Below are 23,612 nucleotides of genomic sequence, written 5' to 3' on the forward strand. Positions count from 1 at the left end.
TTTTCCCAATTATCTTAGTTCTTCAAGTGTGATAGATGTTGCCTCTCTGAGGATCCACAACACACTGAGAAGGTCATGTGTACACCAGAGGTCAAATTTACTAATTCACTGCTTTTTACACCCTGACAGGGCTGTCTTCCAATCTTCTTCTCTTACCTCTTAGCATAGTGACTGGCAAATTTATCTAAAACACGGCAGATTTAGATTCCTCTCCTTTTGCAGGGACTGTAAACAAGACCCCGTTTAAATCCCCTAAAATTTAAACCAAAATGTTTTATCTAACCTCCCTGTTAAAGTTGTAAAATACTCCCTGAATGACAGAAAACAAAAAGAAAAAAAAAAAAAAAAAGAAAATTAATTACTGCACGGCATGCTTACTGCAAGTTCCATCTGGGAGAGGAGAAAAAGAAGCTAAATCGAGGACATTTACTGTGAGATAAATAAGCCTGAAATCCAAGAATTTGCAGCTGAACAAAGGAATTAACTACCCCATTACTTCTCACTCTTACTTATTTGGCTTCAATCAATATTTTGCTGTTCACTGGAAATCAAAAATGTCAGGAGACTGATGGCTGAGGCACTCCACCAGCCCATACAGCATGCAGGCAGTGGTCCTCTCAGGTTAAAGGCAGCAAAATCACGTCTCTCACATCCTGGATATGAGCTTTTAACCCTGATGTATTCAGTAAAATCTGAAGAGTGGGAAGAAAATAGCTTTGCTCTCCTTTCACCTGTCTAATAAGAAAGAGCTGTTTCAAGGACCTGTTAATAGCAAATCGCTCATCAATATAAATCCCAAGCTAACTTCAGAGCCAAGGCCAAGAACCTGAGGAGTAGCTGGTCTGCCCAGAGCAGACACTGCAATATCCTGCACTCAATTAGGCAGCTCTCTGCCAGCAGCTCCAAGACAGTTCCGTTCTCTCTCTCTGTCACCGAGGCAGCGCTTGCTCTGAGCAAAGCACTCACAGCACACAGCTAGCAGCCTGCCTCTCACATCTGACTCAGCTCCCACAATCTCGTCTGTCCTTCCCATTCCACATCTCCCAATCCAGGTTATTTTAAACCCAGAGGTATTCAAACAATAGGAAAACTTTTGGGGGATGCTGTTCCATGCATAATTTAGCTTCTCTTGTCATTTGGATGTCCTACAGGTACTGCACTGATTCTCCAGAAATAGAGAAAGCGAGAGGGATTGGAGGAGTTATGTTTGTGTTTGTATTAGTTATCATCTTAACTGAAACAGACAAAACACACCAGAATTTTGAAGAACAAGCTTCCCTCCAGCCTAGCTGGTGGAATACAGCTCCCTTCTGTGGAGACAGCATGACACAGGCACTGACTGCCTCGTTTCCCCAGGAGCCTGGAAAGGTTAGAAGAAGGGAAAACACATTTCCTACCTATCTAACACAATGCAGCACAGAGAGAGAGAGAGATGAATGGCTTTGCTTTAGTCTATCATTACCTTGTCATAAAACACTATTAGCCTAATGCTTCATTCCATGGGAGCCTCTCAGCAGTCTACTCTCTTTTGGGGGACACAAGCAACTGGCTCCAAAATACATTCTGCCACAGAGGAATCGATGTTGAGGGTTTAAATTATCTGCATATCCTTAATCTTAATCCAGGGAGCCATGGAGGATCTGCTAGTTATTTATAACTGGGCTGGGGTGAGCTGCTGTGAGCAGGGTAATTGAAACAGTATTTCAGCCTGTCTGCCACTGATTTGTGTAATGGCTGATGTTAGCTACGGCATAATCACAGCGCTAAATGGAAAATAAAAAATAAAAATGCATTAAACATATGTTTTTATGTTGTGCTTTATGATCACGTTTTTTATTGCACTTTCTAATTCTCTTGTTCCTTCCTTTCGGAGATCAATTTACTTGCCTGGCAGCAGTTTTCTGTATTAAAGCTTGAGAAAGCTGATCTGCTTTCTCTTATTCTCTTGATTATGGGAGCTTTCAGCCTGAGAGCTACTAAATTCTAAAGACTGAGGGCTATGACCTCTTTTTAAAGTTGCTCTTACAAAAAAGGATCAGTTCATGCAAATTATTGTTCCTTAAATAATAATCTTTATTTCATAGAAAGATGTTATTTTGTTCTTTCCTCTATGAATTTTTCAGCATGTACTGTTAATTCTTCAATCCATTACTTGACACATACTATCTTTGATATTTGACAATAATTTCAGTTAAGTGATTTAGTGCTGCCTCAAATAAGGAAAGACATGGCATGATTTACTATCATGCCCATTATTTCCTCTCCTTTTAAAGGAGAAAGTACTCTCAGACATCATCTTTGGTTTCTATGCCAAGGTGCCTTGCTATTCCTCCTCCATTCATGTCCCTGTCTTTCCAGCCTTGGTGACTTCTGAACAGACAAGTTCAGGCAAGTCTGACTGTCAAATAGAAGCTGTGAATCTGCACATCCCAGCCACAGAGCCACCTGCATCCCCAGCCACCTCCAAGGTGAGCTCCCAGGCTGCAATCCTCTTTCCCTCAGCCTCTGAATTTTAAACCTTAGCTCTTCCATTCCCTTAGGAGCCATTTAGCCTTCTCTCAGGCTCAAGCTTAAGTCCACAAACCTAGTTCCAGTCCAGTTCTGCCCTCTGTTCTGACTTCTAGACATTTCTGACAAGAAAGCAATATTCTCTTGCAGAATCTCCTTTAAGGATCATAGACAGCACCATTACCAGATTATTAATGCTCTGAGAGGAAAGGATGGGCTGAACATAAAAAATATCTCTTGTAAAGTGGCTGGACTTGATGTATTATATTCCAGTTCAACGCCTGACAGGTGCTGGGAAATGTCTTGTAAGAAGCATAACTATGAACTAATAAGTGTTAAATCTGCTGATATTTACACAGGAGAGGAACAAATGAAGTGCAGCCAGAGCACCCAGCAGAGTCACACCAATATGGCTAAAGGCAGACATTTCATTCACTGCCCTTCACTATGTTCCTTCTCATGTACATATAAACTGCCCAATCCTTTTTATTGTACAACAAGAAACTCTGTTATTTCCAGGAGGAAATTCAGGAAGTAAACAAAGAAGTTGTGCTGGGAAGAAGGGTTCAGTCAAATGCACGAAAGGGACATGTGGGCCAGCAGAATGTGGAGAGCAACAGAGATCTGTCATAAACCAGTGAGTTATCACCTTTCCCTCTCATGAGATGGCATCTGGATTTTTTTTAACCCCTCAACAATAACCTTCTAAGAACAGAACAGAAAAGTTTTGAGGCTTGCTACAGGGAAAATATCATCAGCAGCACAATCTCGGTGAGAAGGGGTCACTTGCGTCCTTAGAAAGATTACAGAACAAGGAAGAAATCATAGCAAGGGAACTCTCTGAACATGAGTACCTAGAAACCCACTGAGAAAACCTAATCCCCTCTAATTGCTGTGCAGAAGCTGAAAGGCAGCCATTTAACCTTTGGACTGCCACTGCTACACAGCTACAAAAGCATCCATGGGAAACCTTGAAGTGGTTGAAGCTACAGCTGGGAGAGACCTATCCTACTCCCATGAAGTCCGACCCACTTGGTCCCCAGACAGAGGATTCATCAACTACAGCTAATAAATACTTTACAAATACAAAAAATTAGCATATTTCTAAATCTGGAAACATTACTCTTTGTCAGGCAGACAGTTCCTCATCTAAGCAGGCAGTACAAATGTATTTTTCTACTGTAGAGACACTCACTGCTCTTGGCATGGGTTCATATCACTGAAGCAACTTCTTTTTCATAGCAGAGACATGTTCTAGGAAGGCTGGGATATAATTTTACAGACATAGGCTTGGGTGAATTCTGCCTTAGGGATGTTGTTATCTAATGGTAAATATACTGTACATGCTACAGGGAGGGTGAAATGTTACTTTCCTTAATCTAAAAAATGTGTCTATGACAGAAGAGAGCTTATAACACTAAAATCAGAGAGATAAGACTTACAGGAATGACAGGCACAAAGGCTCTGAAAAGGCTCCCAGCATATTCAGGCAAACATAAGCACAGTGCCTTCACAATGACCAAGACTATTACCCTCCAAAAATGGGTCTCTGGAGGAGCAAATCTGTGAAGGTCATGTGGCAGAATCTGTCTCAGATGGGTCGTGTTTAGTTACCTTCCCTCTTCAGCAAGTATCATGGAATCATGGCATTAGGCAATCATAGCATTGCCCAAATGCTTCTTGAGCCCCATCAGCCTTGGTGCTGTGACCACTGCCCTGGGGAGCCTGTTCAGTGCCCAGCCACCTTCTGGGGGAAGAACCTTTTCCTGATATCCCACCTGAATTACAGTAAAGCAGGTCTTAGACAGAAACTTTTTCAAAGACTTTTCTTTGTCAGGATGTGCACTGTCCAGGGTGGTCCTCAATGTTTTGTGGGTGCTCCTTGATTCTGTGCTCCTTCTGTTCCTGGTGTAAAGCAGATGAACCTGACCAGCTTCTGCCCTATCCTCCCATCCTCTCCAACATGCCAACAACATTCTGAGCCATTTTTCATTAAAAAAACCTGAAAAAAACCCAAAACACCCCAAAATTAATTTCTTCTGTGTATCATCCATAGAGCCTCACTGCTTCTGGCCCATTGTTTAGTACCATGCCCATGTCTGCTCCTCACTGGATATTGCCAAGTTCACACCAAGCAAGGCTCAGACTCGCTCAGACCTGTTTATGTCCATGCACAGCACTGTGAGGACTGCAGAGAGGATAACCCAGGGACTGCTGATGGATCAGGGCCTGGGGGAAGCTGATAAAAGAGCAATGTGGCTTGCACACCAAACTGCTCAGGCAGCTTGTAGGAGAAATCTTCACCCAGAGAAAGGGTCACCCAAGTTCTCTTGCATGTTGTGACAACTTGAGAAAATGAAAAAATAGGGAAGGAGGAGGAAGGAAGATATAGTGAAATATAAAAGCTTTTTTTCCTTCTAAGATGAAGGTGAAAAACTTCCAAAAATTCTTCTGAAATTTGCTGAACAAGTGTGGCATCTTCTAAACCAGAGCTGGGCTCCTGGAGGAGTGTAGCACTCATAAGCACACACATTCCCAATACTGTGAGGAGTTTTGCCCACTCTTGGACACCACAAGTCCTCAATACAAATAGCTTGAGAGCTCTGCTAAATACAGGTGTGCTTAAAATATGCTTTAAGTTAAACACTTGCCTACAATCCTTGCTGAATCAGAATGAAAATCCTGTGTGTTGGCACAGTCTCAGCTTTACAGATGCAAGAATTATACCAAGGAGAATGAAGTGAGTCTGGAATTTCCATCAAAATAACAACCTTTCAAAGCTATAAGGGCCACAAACAAGAAGGAGTGAAACAAGGCCAAGATTTTTGTCTGTCCTTGAGTCATGGCAGAGCGCAAAGGAAGACACAGAGGAAAATCTTTCTTTTCCCTCCTTTTCTCCTCACTTGGCTGAATGAGTGTCTGCAGCTCCATTCAAATCGGATTATCTCACTTTCAGAAATGAATTCGCCAAGGAAACAGCTGCTTATCGCTAGGCTGCAAATAGGATGCCCCCCAGACCACCAGCTCCCAGCACCTGGGATGAGCAATTAGAAATGTGTAGGGCTAAAGGAATGCTTGCTCTTCATCACAGAAGACAAGTATTGGTAAGTTTTTGCTATGCCAGTTCCCTGCTGCTTTCCTTCTGACACTGCTTGCCCCAGGGTAAACTCCATAATTTGAAAATTATGAGAGAGTTACATTCCTATTATTCCACTAAAGACATGTCAGGTTTTCTGTAAGTAACTCTGGTCAAACCTTTCAACACTTCTCTTTAAAAAAAGACGAAAATCACTACTCTAATTTGAAATGTAAATTGATGATGCCATGATTTAGATTTTCACTGTATAGTGACTTCTACTGGCCTTTTTAAAGTAGCAAGGACACAGGATATAGCACTGCACTTGTTTCCTTCATGCTCTTCAAATTAAGTGGATTGATTTTTTTTTTTTTTAACAGGTAAACTAGCTGGAGAGAGCATATTTAATTTGGGTGATTTTTTTACATACCTCCACAGCAATAACTAACCATATTAAACTAAGTTTTCTTGAGGTGTTTTAGCAACAGGAGAGAATTGCATTTCCAACTTCTGAAGAGCAACATCAAGCCTCCACAGCAGGACTCAGCCAGCTTTAAGCACAGGCAAAGTGTATGTCTGCCCCCATCCACACAGATATATCCATTATCCAGAATTTAATCCTGTTATACATCTGACCAGTGGCACATTCCCTACATACACAGCCACTCTCTGCTGAACAGGCACTGCTCTAGAAAGTGCCAAGGGTTATTCACCTTCAAACCCTTGGAAGTAAACATGCAGAAGCTTATTTAAATATTTAAGTAAATTAGATTGTCTTGTTTTACAGAAAAACTACATAAACTACACAAAATATTTTGGTGTGAATAGAAGCTAAAGAGATGCACAGAAAGCACCTGAACCTTTCTTTAGTGCTTATCTGAGGCAAATCTACATCCCACAAAATCATGTCATTCCAAGGCTTTCAAGCATATTGGGAATCTTTGCATAAAAAGAGATTTCAAAGGACACACTAAGGACTGATTTTGAAGGAAAAAGCAGTCACAGAACACAGACTTGAATGGTAGCTTCCAGGGAATGTAGCTTGAAGTTGCTCATGAAAGTGGCCTTAAAGAATAACTCTACCCTGCCATGAACAGGTCAAAAAGACAATGAAGAAGTGTAATGACTTGAGGAGAAATGAACCCGAAAATTCCAGAAATGCCTTGGCCCAAGAGATCCAGTTCAGTGCCAGGGACAGGCTTTGTTCCTAAGAGTACTGACACAGTGAGGACATGACACAGGGACTGCTTAGGTGAAAGAACCTGGCATGGAATTTAGTACATCCTGGACCAGTAATCAACCTTTTTCCACAGCCCAACACCTGGGGTTCAGATGATGGATTGCATGACTTCCATGTCCCTAAAAGAGCTGTGTGATTCCTTCTGTCTCAGGCTGACAGGATTAAGGATTAATGAAGTCTGGAGAGGAGCTCCCACTGGTGAAATCAAACATCCACCATCTCCCTTCCTCTCAGAATGAGTCAGGATTCTTTCTTGCTCATTTGTTTCACACAGTCAGACACTGCCACACTGCTCAATGCCACCAAGAAAGAAGAAGAAGAAAAGGGAAAAACAACAATGAAACAAACTTTGGATTTGCAGCTTAAATACTGAAATGAGACATGGGGAAAGCTAGAGGGAACAGCAAGCCACTCCTTTGGCTTCTGGTATCAAGCACTGCTGTTTGTCTCCCTGCATAAGGGATGTTACAAAACCATCAAAGATGCTCAGTGGTTTGCCCCAGCCCTATCCTTGCTGAGCTCATGGCTGGATGCTGTCAGGTTTTGGAGCATCCTGTCTCAGCATCCACAGCTTTTGGGGGAGCAGTTACCTTCCTGCCTTCTGGCCAGCCTGAACGGAAGGCAAGAAAGGCCAGAGCAATTCCTGTTGCTACTGCAGGGCTCAGGAAGCATGAAGTATTTATCAGTTTGAGTGAGCCAATTACTTTGCCAGTCTCAATAGCAGCCTGTCAGACGAGTGCTGCTGCTGCCAGCAGTGCATGGAGCTGCAGAGGGGTCACCCAGCTCATTGCTCACTCAGCTCCTGCTTTGTGTGACCAAGGGAACTGCAAATAGAGCCCAGAAGAAATCAGAGCAGCGCTCTGCTATGGGTTGCTGTCTTCAGACACATGGCTGCCTTATTTCTGAATCACAGGGCTGATGAAGAGATGCCAAAGGATCTGAAGGTGAATCGGGAACAGAGAGATTGATTTTGCAAACTGCTGAACTGAACTCTGGATTAAATGTGAGCCCAGAGATAAGTAAAGCAGCCCTTAAAGCTGTAACACCCTATTGCTCCTCCCAGTCTTCAATTTCTTTTTTCTTCTCCCCTGCAACAGGTTGATATGAATTACTCAATAATTGCCACCTCCCCTGGGCTTCAGCTTTCAACTGACAGAGAAGACCTTATCTCTGTCCTGGGAGTAAGTTGTCCTGCATTGTCCTTTTTCTCATTTTTGAACTATTTCCTCTGAGCTTTACAGACAGAATATCCTAACTCCTAGCACAAAATCCTCTCTTGTCTCATGGTAATCAGGAAAAAATGTAGTAATCAATAATCATATTCAATAAGCCTTGTGTGTGTGTATGAGATTCTGCCTGTGACTTTACATAAGTCACTGGATTTTTTTATGCTTCTGTTCTCAATCTGTTCTAAGAAATCACAGTTCTCTCTTCTTTTGCTTTTTCTGTTTAGTTAGACCACAACCACTTCAGCACAAGGTCCCTAACGCAGCCCCCAAACCACAGCAGTGCCCAAAGATCCATGGAATGAAAAATACATATATACACACATACACAAAGATGGGTTATTTAAGCTAGAGTTATGACTAAATCTCTCATATTTTGGGAGGAGAAGAGTAATATTGTTAAACTCAGAGGCACTAAATAATTGGTAAATCACAAATATATACCCTAAATAAACCAGGCTCTATTAGCTGTACTCTACCATTCCCTTTGAAAGAACTGTCCCTCAGAACAACAAGAAAATGGCATTTCAGACTCCAACTCTTACTTCAGTTTAAAACAAGTCCTTAGCAGTAGAAAATGAAAAAATTGTTCTAAATAGATAATGGGTTTCAAGGTGAGCACCTTACCCCTGGCACTTTTCAATTAAGAGAGCAGGGCTTGCGTGTCTTGAGAATACTGTTACTGACAGTGCTGTTCTAATATATTTTTAGAGGATTGCCCTCAGGGCTCCAGTTTCTTCAATCCACATCCTCCTCTCTTCCTTCCGAGGCTCCTGCTGAGTTTCTGACAACCCATAATATTTCAACCTCTCTCATCCTTTCCACCTTCTTCCTAACTAAAACTGAACAAACATTTTTTAACCTACTTTATTGTTGTTTTTCTCCCAGCTGAAGGCCCCACATGTGAATAGGCTGTTTGAACATCATCAGGAAAGGTGATGCTGGCTGATGAGTATTAGCAGACTGGCCTAAAGAATTCTGTCGGTGCTGTCTGTGGGGTTGCATACAGATTGGCTCTGTTCAAGCCTCAGGTGTGCTCAATGGTGGAAAACCAGCAAAAACCTGTGTGTGAATAAACACCAGCCCTCCTCCCCCTCCTGTTTTACACCAAATACAAAGTCTGGGATTGCTAAAAGGCGATTTTGGGGAGCTTTGGTCTTGCTGCTGTTTACAACAAGCAGTTTGAAGCCCAAACTGGACTTGGGCTAATGCAGGGCACAAGGTTGTCAGTCCTTACCTGTTTTACAAGGCTGCTCTCCCACATTCCAAATAAAGCCACTGGAATGCCCAGAGGAGAAGAGTTCCTGTTTGTCATCCCATATGGATTTACACTGCTTTTAATTCCTTTACCTTTTCTTCACAATAGATAAATACAAACAAAACAAAAGCTTCTCTAATTAAATTCAACATCTTGTCACAAGGATGAGAAGTTCCAGGTTGCAGATATTTCTGTACCCACTGACAGCTGTGCTATGATGATTATTATTAATAACAGCTACAAGTATGCTTGGAGTAGCACAAGATCTCTGAGCAGGCAGCCCAAAGACATAATTTATTTCTTGGCTCGTGTTAGATTTATTGTATTAAGGGTTGTTTTGTAATTAATCTACAGCTCCTGAAAACTCTACCACCTTTCTAATGTAGGGAGAATGTGCATCCTGTGAACTAGGTGTGAAGGTTATGAAGTATTTAATGAGAGCCAGCATTTACACAGCACAGCAACAAGTCCCTTCTTTACCCCATGCCTGGCAAAATGGGGAGTTTACAAATCCCTAGATCTTTGCAAAAGGACATAAGAACCAGTTTTTATTGCATATGTCACCTGTCATTGCTGGAAGGAGCCAGTGATATGTCCAGATAGATAAATCACTCAGATGAAATTAAGGAAAACCAGAACCTTCCCCAGTTTCCATTAACACAGAACAGTGTTGTTTCATCAAGACAACCCCACCATAAGGGAGAAAAACAATTTCTTCAGATCTGATTGGAAAAAAAAAAAAAAAAGAAGACAAAAGCTCAAACTTGCTGAAAAGAAGGGGAGAGAAACCTGTAAACAGGGGGCTGTCAGGACTGTGCTCTAGTTCTCTCTTTTGATATAGGTGGACTTGTATGCAACTGAGAGATGTATATCAGGGAGCTACAGAATCTCAGTCCATCAAACACCTCAGCTCTTGCCTAGGATCAGCCTGAATGGGTTGCTGTAGAGGGATGGTTTTACTTTCACACCTTTCCCTCTGCATTTCATTAGTTTGGGATTGTTACTGAAAGATCAGCAGTGTGAATGTCTGAAGTTTTAGGTGAAGTTCCTTCATTGTCCAGGCTACCCAGGGAAAGAGAATGTCAAGGTAAAGACAGTAGGAATGAAGACATCCTCTTCACTGAGAGGAGATAATGAAGGGAGGATCCAGTCTCACTGACTTTTAGGATCTGAGAGCATCAATTTCCATTATTCTAGCTCCTCTCATATTCTAGAGGCCACTGGCTTGTACACACATAAGGCTCAGTATGCAACAGATGCAGAAAAGTCCTTTAGGATGACCAAGATCCTTAATGCCTTCTCAGGTATCATAAGTTCACAGGTCAATATCTAGGAAGATCATCATTGCATTTATGTGTGGCTGGTTAGAATGCCAAATAAAAAAATAAACAATTCTTTAAGTCCATGTTTATTTTTGCACACCCTGGTCTTCTACACAAATAATGCAAACTCAAGCAAGTCTACACCAGTAACTACTGGATTATTCAAAATGATTCTGAGAAAAGACAGAATTTTATGGATCATCATTTCTAATCCTTGTCTCTTCTATAAGGTAACAATTATAAGAAAATCCCTCAAGATATTTTTGATACAGAAACCAGCCAAAAGCAGTTTCCTCTCATGACTGAGATAACAGTATGCTGAATCCTCTTTGGTAACACACTAACAAAATAGTTGACAAGCAGTAAGGGAGTGACAGAGACTGGGCAGTATGAGACCTGTGGCAGAGTGAATTTTCAAGATTTCAGCTGAAAGAGGGAGACAGCTAAAAATGGGAGTCTCTAATAACTCGCTGAATGCATGAGAGCTGTGCATCCCTGCATTTGCAAATTAGCTGCCTCAGAATTTCCAAAGGAGCTAGCAAGATTCAAATGACAAGTGTGCTCCCATCTGGTGAAAAATTCTCCTTCAAAGGAGAGGAGAATCATGCTGTACTGACCAAAGTGCCTTGCTAGTAAGACTTTGAAATAACAAAACACAATTTTCTCCAGCTGAGAAGAAAACTATTTGGGAAAAGCTTCCAGTCACAGATTTGAAAACCTCTGTAGGCTCACTCAACCCAAAAAATCCAGATTTCATGAAAAGGCAATCCATGTGACCCAAAAAATCATACCTACCTATTAGCAAAATCCACATGCAGTAGAACTACCAGCGTGCATAGAGTAACTAATAAACAGCAGGCTTTTCTGTTCTCAAATCCATCCAAATCCAGATCTTTTTCACAGAATAATATAAAAATAATTTCTCATAAGAATAAATTGAAGAAACATTTTGGGTTTTTTTTTTGGTGTTGGCTCAACAAAAAATAGTTAACCTCAAACAAGTCAAGTTTGTTCAAGCATATGAAGACAAAGCTTTATAGATTTTAAGCAAACTGATCAAATAGAAGTGACAGGACGTGATAAATATTTTTCATTATTTATTACAAGCTGATCAAAAGGTATATCTGCAATCTGTAATGTCTATATTTTATTCTAGATGATATCTAACATAGCTACTTTCCATCAATAAGGTGTTTTTAATGTCAGAAACATTCATTACATCCTGGCTCCTACAATCTGTTGGGAAATAACTCCTTCTAAGCTAATCAATAGGAAAGCTTATGGTGATAATATAATTGAAGGAGTTCATGTGAAATAAATGGTCTGATCAACATCAATCCCTGTTCAATAACCTATTAATACATCAACTATACTATTTAAATTACAAGCCACTTAAATTACAACTAGCATCATTCTGCAAGAGGCAGAACAAAAATACTAGAAAAAAAAACAAGGCAAAAAAACCTAGCAAAATCATCCCAACTATTTCAATGACATGAACAGCAGTGATTGCTCTGGGTGAGTGTAGATGACATCAGCAGCCAGCTTTTAGCCTCCTCTTTCCAGGCATCCACAGTTCCACTGCCCTAGCTGCATTAGAAAGACATTTGGGAAATATGAGTTCAGTGTTGGGGAACCAAAGAGGTCAGAGATGTAAAAATTGGTCATACCAAGTTTTATGTCTTTTGCAGAGAGAAGAAAAAGTTCTGGTTTCAACTGAGAAGAGCTCAACTCACTACTTAAACTGCAAGATGCCTTACCTGCCTCTCCAACAAAAAATTAACAAACAGATGGAAAACAAAATACAATACCTCATTACACATGCCATCCTTTATCTTTTAATTTTAGCCAGAAATACATGAGCAGGAGATGCTAAAAATTCTTAATATTAAGGACAGGAGGAACTGTGGCAGCCACCTAATGAGATCTGCTTGAGAGTACATGGAATGGTCCCCAGCAATTCCCATACCAAAAGAAATAAAATGTGGCTGAACCAAAAGCACTTCTCTAAGAAAGCAAATTCTTATTCAAAGACTGTGAGTAGTGATCAACAAATCACTTTCCTCAATAAATTACTGTAGCAGTTAATTAAAATCTGTCCCTTATGTTCAGTTTTCTTTGGCATCCAAAATGTGGAGAGCAGACTTTGTTTTATCTTGCATTACATCCAGGCAAAGTTTGTAAGGTCTGGCAGTAATTGTTCTTTACAAGAATGGATAGAAACTGGAGGCACCTTTCTGGTACACTGCCTGATACCACACCATAAAAAAAGGCACAGACATTGCTTCTACTCCAATTTCTGCTAGTGGCTGGTGCCTGGAAGGTGTTTGTCCTGTAGCTATCCTGTGTCACAGCTCATGCCAACACCTATTCAATCATAACCACCACCTGCCCTGGCTAGGGTGCTCTAGTGCAGGAGTGCCAACACATGCTGCCATCACACCTTCATTCTGTGCTGCACAGACATCTTGCTGTAATAAATACAAAAGCTCTTTAATTTTCTTCACTTTTCCTCCACACTGCATATGCTCTTGATGAAAGATGCCTTGGTATTGTCTCCTTGCTACTCTGAACAGACTGAACTCTGTAAACTCTCTCAAAAGGATAAAGATTTCTAAAGATCTTTGGGAAGCAGGAAAAAAGAATCTTCTTGTTTTCCGATAGCCCAGCTTCTCCTATGGACCCCTTTCTCCTCCTCCCTGTCCCACTGCACAAGGGGGAAAAGTTGACTGTGCCACTTCCAGCTGTGGAGGAGGGCAGGAGGAATTGGTACTGCAGGATGCACAGCCCACGTGTGCAGCCCTTCTTGAACAGGAGTGAGTGGCTCATCCCTGTTCTGCTCTCCCAGCTGAGGCAGGGAAGGCAGCCCAGTGCCCTGGGCAGCTCCAAGCTTTGCTGAATCCAAAGCCTGCCCTGCAGCTCCCCTCCTGCAGATCCTCTGATGTCAGCAGACCAGAGCTGTGTGTGTTGGGGTGAATCACATTAGAGCTATTTAGTACTGAGAATTTCTATATTTATAACCTAACGGTGGCAATTTAAGTGCTCTGAGGTCCCTGGACTCACACATCTATCTTCTGGAATTACTTGTCATCGAGGTGTCAAAGCCAGGAGCATCAGGATGACAGTTTGTTAAAATAGGCAAACTCAAAGATTCTGCTAGCTTAACACTTGAATGACTTATGAACCACTCATTTTAATATTTGATTTAAGTTTGAGAGAGTTGATTGCAAGTGGAAGTGCCTGGCCTGACAAAAACAAAGGAGTCATTCATAGGGCAAAAGCCTTTTGCTTCAAGCCAAACTTACAGAATCATGGCAGGCTGACTCTTGTTCTGAACCTGTTTCTCCTACAAATGGTCACACTGGTTGCCACACACTGGTTCTGGGCATCTTCTATACAGGAAGAGTCAAAATCTGTGACAACTCTGTGACCCAGCCATGCTTTTGGTTTGAACCATTGTTTTATTTGCAGATGCAGCATCAGCATTTCCCAGTGCTTGGGCCCTTCTCTCCCATCAGACACTGCAAGCAGCCACCAAAACACATCAGTGTCATAAGCAGGCAAGAATTAAGTGAAACTATCCACATATCTATTCCTAACAACAAGCGCTCCCTGAGATTCCAGAGTTTATAAAATTCCAGTTAGGCTTCTCCCCCCAGCCACCAAAAGCTGTTCATTGTGGAAGAGCAATCTCCTCCTTGCAGAGACTCCAGTGAGCCAAAAGTGCAGCAGCTGAACCAGGAAAGCAGCCAAATATTTTCTCTGCTGTCTGGTCACCTCCCTTTCAAAGGGATGTAACTCAGTGCAATTACAGCACAAGCAAGTCAAAAAGTCACTACCCATCACACATGCAAGGGATACAAACCACATCCAAGTCCTTAATATTCTCAGTGAGCAATTCTAGGCACTTGTGCATGGGTTTATGGCGTGGACAGGAACTAAAATGCATTTAGGAAGCTCCTATTAGAAACAAGGTATTTTCATCTAAAAGCCTCAGGGTACGTTCTGAATTTTTAAATATATAAACAAATATGATGATCTTTGCTATTTAGAGAGAAGCAGATGGAAACAGGGATCAGAACAGTGTGCAGGTAAGAATGCAGCTAAAGACAGACCAAGTGAAATCGTGGTACAAAAAAGCAACACATCTGCTGGGACAGAAAGGATACAGAATACAGAGATAATGTCATTGTCTTCAACTTACAGGTCTCAAAAATGCCTGAGAATAAAAACTCCATCAGTCCAAAGTATCACCACAAACTTCTTGAAGTACTTACCTCTGCTTATTCCTGTCTTTCATAATATAAAACACACTGTATATAAAAATCTGCCATCTCAAATTTCATTTTATGGTACAATATAATGAATCAAAATGAAATATTTCACAACAAAAAGATAGGAAGAAATCACACAAATGAGAAAGCTGTAGTTAGGTCAGTTAGAATTCCAAATAATTTGAAAAATTCCTTGAAAGCAGTCAGTTCCTGACAGTTGGGGTTTTTTTAACACAACAGGATTTTTCTAATAAAAAACAACTCTGTTTATTATGTTTGACTGCTTGACTTCAAGTAAAGCTCATTTTAAGCAGATTATATTGCAATTAGATCTAACAACTCTTGCAAAGCATGGATAAAAACCTGCACCACTGAACTCGGAGGGAGAGAGATTTGCCTCAGACCAGTGAATTAATATGCTTCAATAAATCCATTCTTGTTTGTGAGGAAGAGGCTGATATTTCCTGCAGTCAGACCTTGCATGACCCTTGGTAAATTGAATACAGTTAAAAGATTTGCCATTGCAGTGTAGAATTCTAAGCAACATTTTTCACTGTCACAATGCAAATTCAGTGTCAGGCTGGAGGTTCCAGGATGGATTCAGTGATGGGACTCTGATTTGATCATTTAGCTGTGGCTGCAGGTCCTCCACTTGAACAGCACATCTGAGATCAGGTAGTGTCTGCATGTACAGCCAAAAATCTGTAGGCAAGCAGCACAACCCCATTTTCTGTTGGCTGTACATTTCTCATTGGGATCTTCCACTTCCTCAAACTGATAAAGCATGGGAAAGACTGAATTTTTTGTTTCCCTAAAACATATTTCACCCAAAACACACCATGTACAGCATAAGATGACAACATCCTTGAAGAGATTTTTTTGCACAAAGGGATTTGTGACTCATCAAGAAGGAAGGTGAGCTCTGCTGAATATATAATGCCAACTTTGACAGGAAATCTATGTTTCCTCTAAGAGGCAGAGTATCAAATTAGCAAAGACAGTGCAGTCCCAGAAAACTGCAGCTCAGCATTTGACTTATGCAAGTGATGAACTTGGCAGAAGTGACCTGATGATTTCACCTCCTAGGAAAGCCTCTCACCTGTAATAAAACCAGAGTGACTAGTGTACATGGCTCTCCCTGGGTATTCATCCCTGCTGTGGGGCTGTGCTGGGGCAGACCCACCTGGGTGTGCTGGACCTGCCCTGCATGTGGAGTCAAATGGGATGGCACAGCAAGGGAAGGTGTTGCAAACGCCCATGCACCTCTTGGCCTCTATTTTTAAATGTCAGCAATCAGCAAGGATGGCAGTGCTGTGGCTTTGCCTCCACCTCCACAACACAGCTTCAAAAACCCAAATGATGGGGAATTTCAGCAGATCCTTCTGTCTGTGTGAGCACTACAAAGAAGGACACTGGCAGCTCAATGCTGTACCCAGCCAGCAGGTGCATTACCTCAGACCCACAAATGGTTTCAGGAGTTCTGCAGCTCCAGGAATGACAGCTTCTCCCTTCCAGCCTGCAGTCTGTGAACAGACTCACGTAGCTTTTAAGTATTAATGAAGTGCTCTGCTCACCCAATGAAAGCAAGTTTTCTCTGCTGAGTGAGCTGGGGCCTTGGCAAGCCAATTAGTGCAAGATTTTGAAACTCCTACCAAGGCTATTTAGTGCTGTTCTAGAAAGTGCTCACTGACAGAGCTTTCTGGTGAGCTGGCAGAAACCAAATTGCCAAAAATAATTTTCCCCCAAAGGCACAATCCACTTTGATACATTTTCTATTTTGAAAAATATAATGAGTGTTTTAGAACTGCCACTTATTCTTAATGTGTTGGGCTGTTAATAAAGAACCAGCCTCAGATTTCAGCTTGACTTTCCTTGTTTAGAAATCATTTGCCTTGAAATGCACAAAATTGTATTATTCAGGTGAATAACAATGTAACACAACCCAAGTACATACATACAGCATATACCAGCTGCAAGGTATTTTGAAGCAGCAAGATACCAGGGACAATGATAAAAACTGCAGGATTTTTAGGAATCCAGAAAGAAGAGAAATAAGGAAATAAATAAATAAAATATTAAGTTTTAGGACAGCTTGTAGAAGATGAGATTGATTTCATGCAATATAAGCTGTCCCTGCTTTCAGCCATTAACAAGAATGAACAAGCACAGACCAGGGAAACAAACCCAAGGGACCTTCAAGGGGACTGTGGGCATCCTCAGGGACCAGAGCTCCATCACAGTACCTCCTGACCTCTAAATCCTGCCTGCATGCCATGCTCCAGTGCCCTGAGGCTTTCATGCCAGTTGAGTCAGAGATGTGTATGCTGCTTCTCTGTGCATTTCATCCTCAGCTCCCCATTTCCCAAAGGAAGGTCTCATGGCTGCTGTAGCTGGGATTGGCCTGAGCTATGGTTCAGCCTGTGGTGATGGGATCTCTGAGCAAGACTTCTCACACAGTGGGTCTCCCCTGCTACAATAATTCCCAAGTTCTCATTTTCCTCATGCCACTACTGCTCAAGAGCAGTGAGTTATGGTGTTTGGAGGCTGAGAAAGGAAAGGATCCATCAATCTAGCAGGTTTCAGTCTCCCAGCTGGGATGCAGGGGCACTTCAGAGCATTTAGGGGACTGGAAGAGTTGCTCAGTTAGTGCCCAAGCAATCCTGAATGTGGCATTGATCAGTAATTCATAGTCATCCAGGCCCAGCCCCACTCTTTTGGTACTGTGAAGGTGTTTCTGCTCCTCCAACAATTCTCCAAGCATTTGTGACCCACAGTATGACATAACTGTGACTGGAGGACAATTAAGATACCAGCTAACCCCAGCACCCCTGAAAGTTGAATGATTCAACACATAGTATGTTCTTACTTTCTTGTACTTCATGTACTTTGTGCAACTCAGCTGCACCAAGGACTAAACCCTAACAAACCCTGGCTTATGAATATGTTTTCCAGCTAACAAACACCTGCCTGAATGTCAGTGTTCATAGCCTAGAAAAAAATCAGTCATTAAATTATATTTATTTACAGAAGATTTTCCTAGATGCCAGAGAATGCCCTCTCCTCCCTCTGAGTTTTTCACTGTATTACTCTTTGAATAATCTTTTATACACTGGGGTATTGAAATATTAAGCTCTGACAAAAAGAAGGCTTCATGGAAAAAATCAAATTAGAATCATCTCTTTTTAATGAGCCAAGTTGATGGCTGTTTCTTACAGTTTTCCACAGAGAAAGATCTGAGTTCTTGGATCAGGTAAGAAGCAATCAGAAGTGTCAACAAAAAGAAGATGCTTTCTCCTAGCTGCTCTGTCAGTCTAATTTTGTGCTAGAAAATCATACATTTCTCAGTGCTATCAGTTCACAAAAGAAACCAAGTGGATTATTAGTTAATGCTATGGGATTGCTAACATTACCTCTTTATGCCAACATGGAAAAGGCCTCCCAATTCCAAAATGCTTATGTACCCAAGCATATGGAAACATTTAAAAACAATGAAACCCTAGAGATTTCCTAGCTTTATAACATCATATAAAAGTGACATATTGTATCATCTTCAATAAAAAGAAGAATCAATCCCAGCAGTTCAGGTAATTCACCAGTCAGGCAATACATTCATCCTTTTCACTTACCCTCTCCTGCAGACTTCCTGTATATCAGGTTCTGTCTTTAGATGCATTTCAATAAAAGTCTCCTCCCTTTGAATGTCATTGGTGGACTTCTTTGCCTAAAGGTCAGCATCCCCTCTGAGTGGGCTGCCTGCCTATGGATAAAACACAGAGGGAGTATCACAAACTGAAACACAATGACACCATTACTAACTACGTGTCAGCTAATGCTGAGCAGTCCACCCTCTGCTTTACTTCTCATTAACAATTTGTACTCTATCTTTTTAGACAAAAAGGAGTTGGAGCAGAATTATAAACCAAAAATAAGAAAAGACATCCTAGAAAACCTCACTGGAAGTTGGTGCCTAATATAAACTCCATAATCTGGGACTGCATGACCAGATCATTCTGGCAGAACATCCTGCCCTGTGTGGAACCCTGAAAAAGGGACTTGCTGTTGATCCACACATCAAAGTACAGAGCTGAGTGAAGCTGCTGTGAGATCCAGTGGGAAGTTCTTCTAAAGATCAGAACACAGTTGTGATGGAGCACTGGGTAGGAGACTGCAGCCCCACAGCCTGCCAGGCAATCAGAGCCCGTCAACAAACCAATACCCTGCCTGACTCATCCCTCCCCATTCTGCATCCCCCCAGCCTGCTTTGCAGAGACTTTGTATTCCCTGAATTGCCTCACTGCTTGAGCTACTCAGGCACAGAGTTAACAAAACTCAAACATGAGTTCATGCAGCTCTGTCCCTGTGAAGGGAAGGAAGGAGGAAGCAGAATGCAGAGAGCACAGATAATGCTGTTGCCTTACCGTGGGCCTTTCTCAAAGCTATTGATTTTCTGTCGCAGCTTTTTCCTGAAATCACAGCATGGCCTTCTGGCTGGCTGAGATGCATTTTTGTGTACACATGCTCCCTGGCGTCTCTATATTATCACATTATCCTCACATGCCAATTCTCAGCATCCCTGTCACCACTAGAAGCTGACACACAGGTTTCCTTTATAAAAACATAAAGCTGCAATAAATTCCAGTCCAGCTTAAACTAAACCCATTGTTGCTGATTCTTATTCATAGTACCTTACTCCCAGCATCAAAATTCTCCCTCTCCTTGTTTTTCTCTCTTTGAGGGAAAATGCTGTTTACTGAGAAGCTGTGCTAGAGCTCTAATTAACATGTGTTGCACTGAGCAAAAAGCACACCAGCAAACAGGCCTGTTTGAAGCCTATTTTTAAATCATATTACATTCAAGACATGCTCCCTCTGTTGTGCAGACCCACACAGTCACTTAGGGCTCACTGCCTGCTTCCACTGCTGGCTGTTCCCCAAGTTTTCCCTCCCTTCTGTCTTATTCTCTGCCCATGAAGACAACAAACGAGCTATTCCCACAATCAGGAAAGGCTCCTTGCTGAGTCAAGAGAATGAGCCCTAGTTAGAGAGGAAAATACTCTCAGACACAGGTGTGCAAGCAACGTCATAATTACAGCCAGAATAGATGGTCTGCAAATTGCCCTGCCTTTGTAATTAACTGTGCTCTCTAATGAAGACCACTCTGTGTGCGATTACAACCTAATAATGCTTCAGAGCTGCATGAACAAAGCTTTATTTCACTGAGAAAATGAGGATCAAATATTCACAGAAGTAATCTACCCCAGAGTGCATGATCCCTGAGTCAGAGATGAAATTGTGGGTTGTTTAAATATCAATCAAAATGAATTTACTCTTGAACACTAGTTTACCACAGGGATATAAGCCAAGCTAATGGGAGCTGCATCACAGAAATCTTTTCTGGACCCTGGTGAGATGCATCTGCAGGTCCTGAGGGAACTGGCAGAGGATGTGGCTAAGCCACAATCCATCATATTTGAGAAGTTGTGGCAGTCCAGTGTAGTTCCCACTGACTGCAAAAGGGGAAATATAACCCCTGTTTTTAAAAAGGGGAAAAAAGGAAAACCTGAGGAACTACAGGATGGTCATGCTAAGGCACATAGGGACATAACTTGTGACAGCCACCCTGGCTTCACTAAGGGCAAGGGGTGCCTGACAAATTTGATGGCTTTCTGTGAGAGTTACAGTGTTAGTGGATAAGGGAAGAGCAACTGATGGCATCTGCATGGGCTTGTGCAAAGCATCTGACACTGTCTTGTTTGATGTCTTTGTGTCTAAACTGGAGAGATATTTCTGAGATGAAAGGATTAAACCCAGAAGATTTGTCAAGGACGGAATAGTTCCACTCAAAGTGACTTTGCAGCTGGGAATGCTAAGAATATCAGTGTGGGAAAACTAGTATTTGCTCAGATGGACTGAGCCTAGGAGATGCTGTGTCCCTGTGTGCCTCTGCCTCCAGGTGTTGTAAGCAAGGCAATGAAATAAGCAAGCTGGGGTTTGGTGCTCACCCTGGTTACCTGTATCACTCACACAAGGACTTGTTGTGTGGAGCACTAGGTGGATAAGGAATTGGCTGGATGGCCACACTCAGAGTTGTGGTCAATGACTCAGAGTCCAAGAGGAGAGCAGTGCTAAGTCCATTCCTCAGGGACTGGGACTGGTGCACTGATACCTTTGTTGGTGACAAGGACAGTGGGATCAGTGTGATCAAACTCTCAGCAAGTTTGCTCATGACACCCATCTCAGGGGTGTGGTCAACTCACTGGAAGGGAGGGATGCCATCCAGAGGGACCTGGACAGGCTTCCGAACTGGGGCTGTGTGAGCCTCATGAGAGACTCCTTGTTCCTGAAGACAGGAAAGTTCTTCAGCAAGTTCCTCCTCCCTTTAACTCAGCTTGGACTCCATCTTAAGCTTAACTGATTCTCTAATCTATGGCAGAAAGAACAAAAGGCTCAGTTGCAGCAGCCAGTACAGGTTTTATCCCAGAGTTTATAAGTCACTTTGCAGAAAGCATAAAGTACTTTTAGACTCTGCTGGTGCCAGAGAATCACCATTAATGCCAGTTTTTAATACATTCAGGGTTAATCGAATTGAGGAAATTCCAGTGTAAGGATGTTAGATATTTGCTCGCTTCCAATTCAAATGTTATTGTGATGAGGTCAGAGCCTAATTGTACAAGGACACCCAGACCTGTAGAATAATAAGAACATGCCCCAATTTCTCAAGAAAGAATTATAGCAGCAATTAGGATTTGTATCACACTTAGTGTCAAAGTAGCCCTGAGCACTTTCCGAAGCACATCTCTGCCCCACGATGGCTGCTCAGCAATCCTGGAGGTCAGCAGCACAACTGCATTATGCACCTGCCCTTCCTCCTCCTTCAAGGCAGCATGGGCAGAGCCAGGTGGATCACACTGAGTGCTCAGGGTGCAATATTGCAGCTTTTATGGAGCAAGCAAATCCAACAGGCTCTGGAAACTCCTGGGACCGCCTGGCTTTCTCCATGCCTCCTGCAGGACCAAGTTTCTAGCACTGTCCCTTTGGCAGTACAAGAACAGCCTCACTGGAGCAACTTAAGTCAGCCAGGGCCACAGAATACCCCAGACATAATCAGCTTTGCACAGCTCATTGTGAGAGAAGACAAAATAGGACACGGATGGTGGAGAGAAAACCTGGCTTATCCATACTGAGTTTGGTGGTTTTCTGACAAGTCATGCCTATCCAAATCTTGGCCAAAATAATTGGTAGGACAAAGTTAAAAGGAAATGGTGGTGTCTGGCCATATTGAGGGATTAGTTCTGTCAGGACAAAACCTCCTATAGCTGACTTAATAACTTGGCAGAAGCACTGTAAATAAAGGCAACACTGAATCTGCCAATTCCCAGCTTGTCGAGCTCCTCCACAACCAACAAACCACAAAAGTAATTACAGACAGTTAAAATGCAAAGAGCAGGAGGCCACTTCCTAAAAGGCACAATTACTGTGCCCCTAGAGGCTGGGTTTAAGTCTACACCCTGAATTAATTTCCATTCATTTCCATCTGAAATTTGTTTGGCTTTCCCAGGATGTAAGTTTGAAATGTTTCCAATTTATCTGAGACTTCATCATGACGGAACTTGCAGTACACACTTCAGTGACATGTTTAAGTCCCTCATTCCCATGACATTTGGCAATAGTCAGCTTTCTATGAGGCAGGCTTCTAATCAGCCCAAAATAAAGATCTTGTTTTTAGCATCTTAATTTAGAGTTTTCAGTATCAGTGAATTTTGCTGTCTCGAAGAATGAACTATTTATTTGCAGGGACATGTTGATAATCCTATGTATCTGTTGGCTGCAGGGCCTAAAGATGCTCCTTTGAACATCTAACCTTGTTCCCTGTATAAAAATGATATGAATTTCACCACAAGCGCTTGAATTCCTCAGAACATTTCTTGTTCTTTTGAATAGAAACAAACATACACATTCAGCATGAAAACAAGCTTGGATCCAGCTACACAAATGTTGTAACAACAACATAGATAAATAAATGAAATGTTATACAGCCTTTTCACATTGCCCATGCAGTGAAAGAAATGTTGAGCTTGTGGGAATGCTCTTGCTCTCAGAAGAAAACAAGAAGAGATTATAATCATCCAAAAATTATCAAAAAAAGGGAGTAACTACCCATGTAACTGCTGGCTAGGTGGGAAACACTGGCTTCTGTCTGGATGTGCACACAACAACCTGTGTGTGTGCAGCTTCTCTGCACCCCAGCATGGCTCCTGGCTGCAGCCCCCTGCTCAGCCACAGCTGCCACACTGTCCCTGTGCTGCTCAGCACCCTGAAAGCTGCTCAGCACCCTGAAAGCTGCTCACTGGCAGGTGTTCACACCATTTAACTTTAGACATTCCCAGTTTGATGCCTCCTCCATGTATAGTTACTGAAGAGAGGCAGGTTCTTAAAATGGATTCTCTGTATCACCCTCCAGAAGCCTCATTTTCCTTCAGGCAGCCCAGGTCCTTAGCAACTATTCTAAGAACATCCTTTATTGTCTCACTTTCCTGGCTCTTGGGCAGAATGTGTATTGTTCTTTCACAGTAGGTAATTTATTCAGAGGCATTTTCCAAGTCAGAGGAGCTGCTCTCAGCCCCAGCCAAGATTCTTGGTAAATCTGCCCTGTGAAGAACAGCAAACACGGAGAGGACAAAGCTGAGGAGTGTTCAGCTGCACCAGTAA

At 42.1% G+C, this 23,612-nt stretch overlaps 1 long non-coding RNA gene across 3 annotated transcripts in view; it reads right to left on the reverse strand.

Moving 5' to 3' along the window:
• LOC146435542 (uncharacterized) overlaps positions 1-23,612 on the reverse strand; it is a 77,908-nt gene that overhangs the window by 22,283 nt on the left and 32,013 nt on the right. For 2 of the 3 annotated variants that reach the window (XR_014853087.1, XR_014853084.1), the window contains exon 4: positions 18,531-18,661. This is a non-coding gene — a long non-coding RNA (uncharacterized LOC146435542). Of the gene's footprint in view, positions 1-18,213; positions 18,662-23,612 lie in introns of those variants that run through there. The other variant, XR_014853085.1, reaches the window with a different exon arrangement.

This window comes from Lichenostomus cassidix, chromosome 6 (assembly GCF_008360975.1).
Source record: "Lichenostomus cassidix isolate B80296 chromosome 6, HeHo_3.0, whole genome shotgun sequence".
Taxonomy (NCBI): Eukaryota; Metazoa; Chordata; class Aves; order Passeriformes; family Meliphagidae; genus Lichenostomus; species Lichenostomus cassidix.